This window comes from Saccopteryx bilineata, chromosome 1 (genome assembly GCF_036850765.1).
Source record: "Saccopteryx bilineata isolate mSacBil1 chromosome 1, mSacBil1_pri_phased_curated, whole genome shotgun sequence".
NCBI lineage: Eukaryota > Metazoa > Chordata > Mammalia > Chiroptera > Emballonuridae > Saccopteryx > Saccopteryx bilineata.
In genome coordinates this window covers 188,939,416-188,951,476 of record NC_089490.1, presented here as the reverse complement: position 1 = coordinate 188,951,476, position 12,061 = coordinate 188,939,416, and the positions used below count along the sequence as shown (strand labels likewise).

At 40.6% G+C, this 12,061-nt stretch overlaps 1 protein-coding gene across 3 annotated transcripts in view; it reads right to left on the bottom strand.

Annotated features, from left to right (window-relative positions):
• INPP4B (inositol polyphosphate-4-phosphatase type II B) overlaps positions 1-11,575 on the bottom strand; it is a 708,587-nt gene extending 697,012 nt beyond the window's left edge. For all 3 annotated transcript variants that reach the window (XM_066232845.1, XM_066232867.1, XM_066232856.1), the window contains exon 1: positions 11,276-11,575. The gene's annotated coding sequence lies outside the window, so the exon portion shown is untranslated. The remainder of the gene's footprint in view (positions 1-11,275) is intronic.
• Positions 11,576-12,061: the final 486 nt, after the last annotated feature.

Genomic DNA, 12,061 nt, shown 5'->3' with positions numbered 1-12,061 from the left:
TTCAAGATCTAATTCCTTTATGTACCAACTGGCCTTAAAAAAAAACATAGTGCTCTTTCTCAGAAAAACTAGAAAAACATTTTCAAGGCGTACCATGGCCCATGCATTCTATCGGTCACCGGGTCCAAAACAGAAATTGGAGGTGATCCCCATCCTTGAAAAATCTGCAGTCTGAGAGGAGAAAAACCATAGAAACCAAACAGAAACACACACACAAAAAAACCCAAATAAACCAATATCAAACAAAGACACCGCATTAAAAAACTAAGAAACTAAATAAAACATAAAATAAATTGTATGATGAAGCTGATATAATTGTCCAACTATTAGCTACAAACCCAGACTTTACATACAGGGTAGAGCACTCATATGTTTACAGGTGTTCATATAGAAAATGATACAATAACTAATTAGTAATAATCCAAGAATAGAATCCATGTTTCACATACTCACAACTGCAAACCTACCTTGTGTTTCACCTTGTATAAATATTTGTGTTCAGAAAGACACCTTCTTGTTTTTATTGGCCAACCTTATCAATAAGTCTATTTTTTAAGTGTGAACTTACAAAATTCATCTATACTCATAAAATATTATATCTACTTCATAAAATGGGATTTCATTTAAAATTCTACTGTCAAAACTTTAGAAAATACCAGGCAAGTAAAACACATAAGTGAAGTGGGTCAGGCGGGAAGAGCAGAGACGGCCCCTTCTGAATATACTGACTCTGTCGAAGGACAGGTAAACTCAATATTTTTCTAATGTGTTTTCCTGCTCGAGGGCAGTTGAAATTCAATTTTTAAAACATGCTTATATTTTTCTCATCTATTCTAGAAATTCTAGGTGGGTGTTATATAAAATGTAGTAATTTCATTGATGATACCCAGGGTGTCAGTTGATTGCATTTGTAATTCAAAATGTTAGCAAACTTGAATAAGTCTATCTCTATTAAATATTTTTGGTCAGCTCCCCCATCCCAAATGAATCTATATACCTTTCTTGGGCTGTTCTAAATGAGCATTCTAAATATGAGATAAAACAGAATAATAATTATATCAGTGGGTGTCAATATTTTTAATACTCTTTGTGTATAGTATAGTTTATAAATCGTTCTCTCTCTCTCTCTCTCTCTCTCTCTGCTCTCTAAAAATTAATAAAAAAAGTAAAAAAAAATTTTAAGAAAAAAACAACATTTAATAAAAGAACTGACAGGACATCAGTTGTGTGACCTTGAGGAAGTCACACACCCTCCCAAAAAGTAATTTTCCTAACCTTTAAAACAGGATGATGCTGTTGTGGAGATTAAATGAGACACTGGAGACAAAGGTCTTGCATGATGGATGGCCTGTAGGAGGTGCTCAATAAATCTTGTTGTTGTTACTGAAGATGATGATGTACTGTTTTGATGTTGTTACAATTCTCTTCACTTTTCCTATTAGCAAACATTTTTTAAAAATAATATCCCTTGCCTGACCAGGCGGTGGCACAGTGGAGGGAGCATCAGACTGAGACATAGAGGACCCAGGTCCAAAACCCTGAGGCCGCCAACTTGAGCATGGGCTCATCCGGCTTGAGCAAACCTCACCAGCTTGAGGGCTGGGTCACTGGCTTGAGTGTGGGATCATAGACATGTCCCCATGGTCACTGGCTTGAGCCCAAATGTCGCTGGCTTGAGCCCAAGGTTGCTGGCTCGAGCAAGGGGTCATTCACTCTGCTGTAGCCCCCGGTCAAGGCACATATGAGAAAGCAATCAATGGATAACTAAGGTGCCACAACGAAGAATTGATGCTTCTCATTTCTCTCCGTTCCTGTCTGTCTTTCCCTCTCTCTGTCTCTGTCACAAAATAACAATAATAATAATAATAACAATAATAATATAATAATAACCCTCAATTTTGGTGAGGATGGAGTTATGATATACTTCCAGGGAAAATAAAATTGAGTACAGTCATTCTAGAAAGCCAATTTGCAATATGTCTAAGGAGTTTTTAAAAGGTTCATACCCTTTATTTAGTATACTACTTCTAAGAATCATTCCTTAAAAAATAAAATATACAAATAAGGAATATCAGAAAATGGGAGTCATACAAAAAGTATTTATCACAAGGTAATATTAGAAACAAATGCCAATAATGTAAAAAACCTAAGTTGAGAAGACGGCTAAACAAATTAAAATGATTCATATGCCTAACTACCAGATAGAAACAAAAAAGGTCAGAGAAGTGTTTAGAGGCATGGAAAAAGTAGTTTCCTTTTTTATTCATTGCTGTAAACCAGAACAGAGCTTAGCATAGTACCTCACACATAGTAGGTGCTCAATCAATATCTAAACTGAATTGAACAAAAGAATTCAAATGAAAACAAAATCAGAACTCTCATTTTCACAAACATACACTCATAGGCACATACTATAACCTCACTTTATGTAAAAGAATCGCAGGAAACGCTAAAAGGAAAGATGATGAAACACTAATAATACTGTCTTTGGGTGATAGTTTTTTCTTCCTTGTTAGACTTTTCTCCACTTGCCAATTTTTTTCAATGTAGATTTATTATATTTATAATCAGTAAAAAATTAGTAGAGAAAAAAAGAATGAAGGAAAGCAGCTAGAAGCCAATTGGCTCGATTACTTCTCATTACACTATTTTCAGTATATACATTCTTCACTTCCACCCAAAATATAGAACGAGAAATAAGAATGTGAATAACACGAATAAATTAGGAGGCAGTCTTTAAACCATAGCCCAGGAAAGAAAACATTACATTTCAAAAAAAGTCAAAAAATAATCATGTGTCTAGTATTAAGAAAATTACACAGGGGCTTTGCTCCCTATATAATTTACACATATAAAAAAAATGTAGTGTGACATAAACCCTTTAGATACAAATTACTTGTTTTCTCTACAATTGAATTATATTTTCTTTTAGGAATATAATATTACCAAGTTTTATATGTAGTGGTTACTGTCAATTTTTTAAGATCTGAAAATAATTCTACTCATTTAAAATGTCAACTCTATACAGAATCTTAGGAGATCTATGACATCCACAAAGGAAAGGATCAAACCATTTCTCAGGTCCCCCAATTATCAAACATACTCACCATGAATAATTAACCCTGGAAAGTGAAGTGCCATGTCACCTAGAGCAGAAAATCACCTGGAGGTGTAACCCCTGGGCCATTCCCTGGCCTCACACCCTGAAAGACCAGTTTTTCAGGACCGTGTGATTCAAATTTATACTCTGGCAAAATTACAGATTACCACAGGTCATGTGCTTTTAAGACAGGTGGTAAAATAATGACTCATGCAAACTAAATTCTTATACTCCAAGGGTCTGCTATATCTACAACGTCTGCCTCTGTAGAAACAAAGTTATATGAGAGAACAGTGGTAATCAGTCATGCAGACAGTTAACATTGGTTTTAATCTCAGAAGCCTAATTCAGTCATTGGATTAAAGTAGGTGGGAAAAAAATATGATGGAATGTAAACTGAAATTCAATCTGTAATTATATAAAGTCCACCATGTTTTCCAGAAGCACATTCAAGTGTTTGATTTACCTAATGCCAAAGTTTTTTACTTTTTAAATGAAATAATGTCATGTTTATTCTGTAGTCATTATTTTTTAAGTTGCCCTTCACATGATCCCTTTTTCTGTAAATAATAGCTTCATAACTCTGTCTCCTTTGGTATAATTTCTAGGATTTGCTTCCAAGACTCCATGGAGAGGAATGTGATTGGGACCATGGATGGAACAAAAAATGGCCATGATTGGAGGATTACTGAAACTGACTGACAGGTACATGGGAGTTCATTGTACTGTTTTATTCTTTTGTTATTATGTTTAAATTTTACAGAACAAAAAGTTCTTTTTTTAAAGAAGTGTATTTCATAATGAGGCCAGTTTATGTTGATTAACTTTTCACCCTCTGTCTATTCCCCCAGAATCCACAGTCTGTGAACATGGTTGAAATGGCCACCACATCGATCTTGAAGGAGGTTCCAGTAAGCTTCCTGGACAATGCAGAGGTATTTTTTTTCCTTTTCATTGAATTTATTGGGGTGACGTTGGTTAACAAAATTAGACAGGTTTCATGTGCACAATTCTACAACCCATCATCTGTATACCCTATTGTGTGTTCACCCACCCCAGGTCAAGTTTCCTTGGGTCACCATTATCCCCCTCCAATCCTCTCCTCTACTCTCCCTCTCTGTCCCTTTCTCCACCCTCACCCCCACCCCCCATCCCCAGCAATCACCAAACTGTTGTCCAGTGTCCATGAGTTTTTTTCTCTCATTTTCTCTTTTTCTGGTGCACAGATGATGAGATACATTGATTAACTCTGCCATGACCCATAATTTAATCATTTAGCCAAAAACAGAGATGTCTACATCCAGATTAACCAAGAAAAAATGGTTTAGATAAATTCAGCTGTCATAATTACCAGTAAATTATAGCGCTACATGGCTAATCCAATTTGGTCAACATGGTAGCCAGACCATCACTGTTACAGAGCATATTAGGGGATCAGCGCAAGTGTCAGTGAGACAATCCATTTTTTTTTTTTTTGCATTGTCACAAGGGCCATGGATAGAGAAAAATTAACAATCATAGCTTCAACTCCTAGAAAGAATTTACTCAACCCGTGTAATGATAGGATTAGGATTAAAATGCAAATGGTAAATACAATGTATATTTTTAAAAGGCCATATTTTTTTCCTATCATCTTCACTTAATCTTCTCTTTTTTTCTTCACCCAGTCATAATCAGAATTTTGGCACATTTAATTCCATGAATTCCTAACAATTCCTCATATAGATCCCACATAAAACTGGGATACGTTAAATACTACAATAAAATCTTTAAAGTATTACAAACAACAGCTCTACTAAATATACAGCTAAGAATTTTAATTTCATTAACTCATGACATCAATAAATTGGGTTTAAAAGAAAAGCTTTAATAATGATTATATTGCAATTAAAATGACCCAGGGCTACTAAGCATTGCACACTGCCACCTAGTGCAAAATGTCTCCGAATCTAAATACACAATGGACATCTTCTGCAAAGCAGGAACGCTCTATTTTAAAACAAATTGATCCAGAAAGACAGATTGGAAACATTTATTCATAATCGCTTCAGTATAAGAAGGCTATTAGAAATAAATAAAAAGTTTTAAAGGTTGATTTCTTTTTTTTTTAATAACTAGGCATCAAGTAGACAACATATTCTGTTAGGAACGTGATACATGCCGATGCTCTAAGTGGAATGAATATGTGATTATCCAACAAGTTTGGCACATGAAGATATTAAATAGGATATTAAATAATCACTGGTGACACTTTCAAGCTTTCTTAAGGGCACAGCTGTAATCTGTATGTTATCATTTCAATTTAAGATGCCACTAGTTTTTATTTTTACTTTATTTTCCAAGCAGTAAATAAACATTGTGGCCTGACCAGGCGGTGGCGCAGTGGATAGAGCATCAGACTGGGATGCAGATGACCCAGGTTCGAGACCCCGAGGTCGCCAGCTTGAGCACGGGCTCATCTGGTTTGAGCAAAAAGCCCACCAGCTTGAACCCAAGGTCGCTGGCTCCAGCAGGGGGTTACTCCGTCTGCTGAAGGCCCACGGTCAAGGCACATATGGGAGGGCAGTCAATGAACAACTGAGGTGTTGCAATGCGCAATGAAGAACTAATGATTGATGCTTCTCGTCTCTCTCTGTTCCTGTCTGTCTGTCCCTGTCTATCCCTCTCTCTGACTCACTCTGTCTCTGTAATAAATAAATAAATTAATAAATAAATAAATAAATAAATTTAAAAAAATAAATAAATAAACATTGTGTTTTGGTTGTGCTAATTGCTAGAGCTCATCTCTGATCTTTTGACTTTCAGCAAAGTAAATCCTCATGAAAATGAAGTAAGAACTATTTGAAAAAGTGGAATAAGGAAAGACTCAAAGGCTCGACTTCACTATGGTTGGGGAGTACATTTGATTTGCTTCCTTGTATTCTGCCATGGTGGGTCCCAGCTTAGTCTACTGAATGCACTGTAACTACTTATTTTAAGGACTAAGATGAGAGGGGAAAGTCCCATATGTCTGTCAATTAAGCTTTCCATGGTAAAAAGTGTTAAAAGGATTCCCTTTAAATCACTGTTGCATAACTTTTTAAAAATCACACTCACTTTTGAGAAACATACAAATCTTGGGTTCTCCTTCTTAAGTACTTCACGTTTATAAATAAGTGATATATTAAAAATCACTAGCATATAAAAATTTTTGAAGAATTATGTTTTCATTTTGTCTCAGATACTTGTCCTTGTTGTTGTTACTCCAGTAATTCAAAATCAGCATTTGTGTCCAGGCTGCCTGGACATCCTACAAACTTCTCCATTCTTGGAAATGGGGACAATACAGGACATTGTCCAGCAATTTTAACCTTTTGAGTAGTACAAATGTTCATGTACATCCTCACTCAAAGGGTTAACAAAGAACTCACTATTCAATGAGTTAACATTAGTCCTGTTGCATTGTTTCACTTAAATAACCAGAAGGGCAGGTATAAATAGATAGATAGATCATATAGATAGATGATAGATAGATAGATAGATAGATAGATAGATAGATAGATAGATAGACAGACAAATGGATGGGAAGGAAGGGGGAAGGAAAAGAAGGGGAGAAAGAGGGAAAGAGGTTGAGTTTTATTCTCTTTTAAGGAAAGTGTTGCCTCCACTCCCTCAAATTCATTAATTTAGATAATTCCCAAAGGAATCTCAGATCAAAGCCACATGATCTAGAAAACTTCTCAAGATTTCCTTTAATCAGCTTACCCAAATGGCTGCTGCCAAGTCTGTTTCACTGCGTTCCACTCAGGGCTATTGTGAAGCCTCCACCACACCATTGGGATCCAGCGTTGGGCTGGCTGCCCCATGGCAGAATACAGAACTTACAATATTGCAATTCAAGAAACTTAGTTTGGAAAACATGATTCACAAACACGTGTTATATTGAAATCTAACTCTTCACTTTTTGTTGGGACTGCATCTATCATGACAGCTTAGTGTTCAGTCAGATTACAAGGTCACTTTCCAAAAAGCCTAAAATTGTTACTCCCAGGTATTTTATTGGCCTTATGGTATACCATCTACAACAAGAAACTTCCAGTAAATAAGATAGTGATTACAACTGTGCATTATATAAGAAAAATCTCATTGCAGTTTCATATATACTCATATATATAGCTATAAATATATATAGCTATACATATATAATATATAGCTATACACATATAACTATAATAATATATATATTAAGATATATATAGCTATATGTAGCTATAATAATAAAACTTTATAAGCATTTTTTAAATGTTCCCATTAATCTACAAGGTAGGTAAAATGTATAAAAATAAACAAGTCTTGATTCAAGTGAAAATTCTGCCTGAGACTCTGAACATTCCTTAAAATTTTCTCACATGTCTCAGTTTGGAAAACAAAAGCTATGTACCTCCTGCACACCAAAATGCAATCATAGCATCATTGGATTTATTTAAAAATAAATATTTCCCTGGCCAAATAGCTTGGTTGGTTGTAGCATTGTCCAGAAGCTCAGAGGTTGCTGGTTCAATCCCTGGTCAGGGCACATGGAGGAACAGATCAATGTTCCCATCTCTCTCTTTATCTCCCTCTCTCTTTTTCTCTAAAGTCAATAAATAAACATTAAAAATAAATAAATATTTGGTCCTGGCTAGGTAGCTCAGTTGATTAGAGTGTCATCCTGACATGCTGAGGTTACAGGTTCAATCCCTGGTTAGGGCAGATACAAGATTTAACCAATGATGGCATGAATGAGTGGAACAACAAATCGATGTTTCTTTCTCCCTGTCTCTGTTTTTCTCCCTTCCTCTCTTTGTAAAAAAAAATCAATCAATATAAATTAAATAAATAAAAATATTTAAACTGAAATCATTTGTCTAATAACTTCCTTTTTCTTAAGCCTGAATATGAAAGTATGTATATTTATAAGTGTAGCCTAAAAAGAGTTCTATAGTAAAAAATTTCTAACTCAACATAAGAAAGTAGTAACAAAAGGGCCTATGAAGCAGATTGCCCAGGGCTGTTGAAAAATTAAGGTACAGAATACAGAAGAGAGGTCCTAGCCGTTTGGCTCATTGGTAGAGTGTCTGCCTGGCATGTGGATGTCCTGTGTCAGGGAATATAGGAGAATCAATCATCTGCTTCTCCACTCCTCCCCCTCTCCCTTCTCTCTCTCTCTCTCTCTCTCTCTCTCTTTCTCTCTCTCTCCTTTTCTCACAGCCATGGCTCTTTTGGTTTGAGCTAGTTGGCCTCGGGTGCTGAGGATGGCTCCATGGCCTCTACCTCAGGTGCTAAAGAATGGCTCTGTTGTTGAGCAATGGAGCGAAGGCCCCAGATAAGCAGAACATAGCCCCCTAGTGGGCTTGCCAGGTAGATTCCGGTCAAGGAGCATGTGGGAGTCTAACTGTGCCTCCCCTCCTCTCACTGAATTAAAAAACTGTATATGGATTCAGCAGAGACAAATAGATACATCTTTCAACTAAACATTAACATTTAACTTGAGATTATTTAAAACAGCACATTTCTATCTGTTAATATCCTCATGGTTATGAATGATAAGAATTTATTTCTTACATATTATAATTATGATATTTGTATATTTAATATTAGTACTGGCAGGGATTCTGCACTGTGAAATAAAAACAAATGTAATAGGTATTCATTAAGCATTTTACTCACTAATTATGATTTTATAATTTTTTTTAATTTTGTATTCTCAGATGTCAGGTACTTGTCTGGAAACTGATATCTATTTGGTTGCTAAGAGATACGAGATCAGTTTGCACTATTTTCTCTATCTTGAGGAGAATTGCCCTCTTGGGTTTTGCGTCAAAGTAGAGAAAGTTATCTCTGTTACCCAGGTGGGGGTTTGAATTACTTGTACTAGAAGAAACTCCCAGGTTTCAAAAGAGAAATTAATTACTTTCAATTTGCACAATTTAGAACAAATATATGGCTTTTCCCTAAGCTGAATGATTTTCTGTACCACACAATTAAAATATAATAGCATTATTTTACAATCAAATTTAACAGATGAGTCTATGTTATGAGTATTTTGACAAAAATTTTATGAGAAATTAAGTCATTTTTGCTTCCCCAAAGTGAAGTTCAAATCCAACATTTTAAAAGTATTTTCTGCTTATAACTTTGTGGGCTTCTTTCAATGGCTGCAGGGATGAGACCAAACTTGGTCTGTCTGGATTTTCTTATACTTTATCAAAGGGTCGAAAGCAAAATGTGGTTATAAATGTGTACATTCTTATTGGTCGTTCATTTACCACAAATATAAATATTGGTTTGCCTAATCAAAGAGCATGTTCGAGCAGTATTTCGATCAGTACATATGTTTCCTAATGACACTGAGCAGCGAGACTGCCTTCGCATGTACATTTCATAACCTTTCAAGGACAATCTTCTAAATCGCATTTTAAAGAAATACTCTGAAAAAGCACCCTGTTGCAGTAGCATTTAGTATGACTACAAATCCAAACGGTTCCACTTTTAACATCCACGGACTTCTCACAAAAACACGGATCATTTATTCTGATTTCATGTCAATGCTTTCCTTGAGTAGACCGCAAAGAACACGAGAGGATGCATTTCTTTGTCCACTAAGTGAGACGATACCCACCTGGCCAGTCCTCTTTTTACTCAACTTCTCGCACACTATCAACCAACTGTCTTGTTGGTGATACTTGCTCCTAACATACTGCTTTAGCATTGGGTGAGATTACTACCAGTTCTGGTCCAGAACCCACAAAGAAAACTCCTGTTCCAAGCAAGGTCTTTGAAATGCAGTTGTACACCTATAAAAAGGCAACCAGGTGCCCATCTTGACGGGAAGAAAGATGAATTTATCCTACCTTCTAGGCTTTTACTTATTTTCTAGAGCCACGCCTTTTAAACAAGTTCTGTCATCCTGAGGAGATATGCAAAATTTAACACCTGGACTCTTAAAATGTAATGATCACAAATAACATCTCGGAAAAAGAGCGGAAACCTGTCCCGCCCGCCCCCCCCCCCCCCCACACACACACACTCCGAAAAAAAAACAGAGGCAAAGGAGCGAATCTGCATCATTTCACCGAGAAATAGAAAACCCTCCCGGGTTTTTCCAGTAAGTTTTTTGCAGCAGCAGCAACGGCAACAGCAGCAGCCTAATCAATATGCGTATCCTCACTCTTCTAAAACCTCTTGTCCCCAAACAGAAACTGCCGGTCCTTCTCCACGGGAGGGGGAGCGGTGGGAAGGGCGGGGGGAAGCACCCCCCCCCACCAAAAGGAGGCGATTCCAGAGCCGTGGGGAGCGGCAAAAACAGGTCTGAGTAGCTCCAGCATCGTCATTGGAGTCCCAGCTACCAGCCTGCAAGTCCGCGCAGGAACCAGCCCTGGCTCCTGGACCTCCTCGGGGCTGGGCCTTCCCGCCAGAGCTGCCCGGAGAGCTGGTGGAGCTGGCAGCGCAGTTTTCAGTCCCCAAACAACGATCTCCCCCAACCCGGCCCCCCAACCGTCCCCCACAGCGGCCTCACTCCAAGGCCTTGGATTTCTAAGCCCTTTCTGAGATAGGACAGTGATGCCTGGTGTCCAAGAGCAGACGTGCCTGGCTTCTCTGTTGGAATGAGTTGCTGCGGGTGGGGCGGCGGTGGTCACCGAGTCTTTAGGAAACCCCAGGACATGGTCAACTGAGACCTCATGATCAGTCCCCCTCACTCCCGCCCCCATCCCACGACCCTCGCCTTAATGATGAGGCGAGGAGAAAGGGTGGAGGGGAGGGAGGAGGCAGCTTTGCGGACCGCACAGGTGGGCGCAGCCTTGGAAGGTCAGTGAGGCCAGAGCTCAGAGTTAGCGGGGCCCAGGGAGTGTGAGTGGGTGCGGGTGACCACGCGCACTGGCCTGGTCGAGGGGCGCGGGACGACCGGGTCAGCGCGGCCACAGGGGTACCCCAGCCACCACCGAGACACAGCACACTCTGCCCTTTCCTTAGGCGACAGGGCTGCGGGGGCGATCGTGGCTGCAAGACTGAGAAACTTGATGCAAAACAGACAGGCTCCCCCCGCCTGGACGAGCCCCCGCGCTCGCAGCCCCGCTCCAACACCTCGGAATCACCCCGTTACCCACTGCCCGCTGCGAAGCCCCAGCCAGCCCTCCGATCCCAAGCGGTAATTACCTCTCCCGGAGGCGGAGTGGGGGGCGGCAGCGGCAGCGGCAGCGGCAGCGGCAGCGGCAGCGGCAGCAGCAGACACTTTGAGCCCGACTTTCCGGGTTAGGCGGCGAGCGTGTGAGCGCGGAGCCGAGCCGTAACCTGCTATTTATAGAGCAGAGCCGGGCGCCCGGGGCTGCGAACCCGGAGGCGGCGGCGGCGGCGGCGGCGGCGCAGGGCGCGGGCCGCGTCTCCCCTAGGCTGCCGCCGCTCCCTCGGGCTCCGCGCTCCCAGCTCGCTCTCCGCCCCGCCGCGCGCGCCCCGGAGAAGTTGTCACCAGCGCGGCTGCCTCTCCGGCTGCTCACACGCCCCCTGGCACAATTGCTACTTTCTCCCCCACCCCACTCTTCCTACTCCCCTTCCTCCTCCCCCTCCTCCTCCTCCTCCTCCTCCTCCTCCTCCTCCTCCTCCTCCTCCTCCTCCTCCTCCTTCCCCCCCTCCTCCTCTGCACGTTCCTAGTGGTCTCCTCCCAATGTGACCAGCGGCAGAACAGAGGCAGCGGTGGCAGCGACAGTCGCAACTGGCGCAGCTCACTTCCCGCTGCTGATGGAGTAGAGTCGGTGCCCGGGCCGCCTAGCCCAAAATGTCCAAAACACGCTTGCTCCGCTTGCTGACACCCCCTGCCCCGGCCCTCTGCTGGGCCCCTCTCCGAGCGGGGACGGTCGCTCAGCCTGGACTGAGAGAGCACCGCTGCGAAGTGGTACTGAGGGGTGACCCGGGGCCGCCACTCTGCGGCCGGGGCGGGAGAAACCA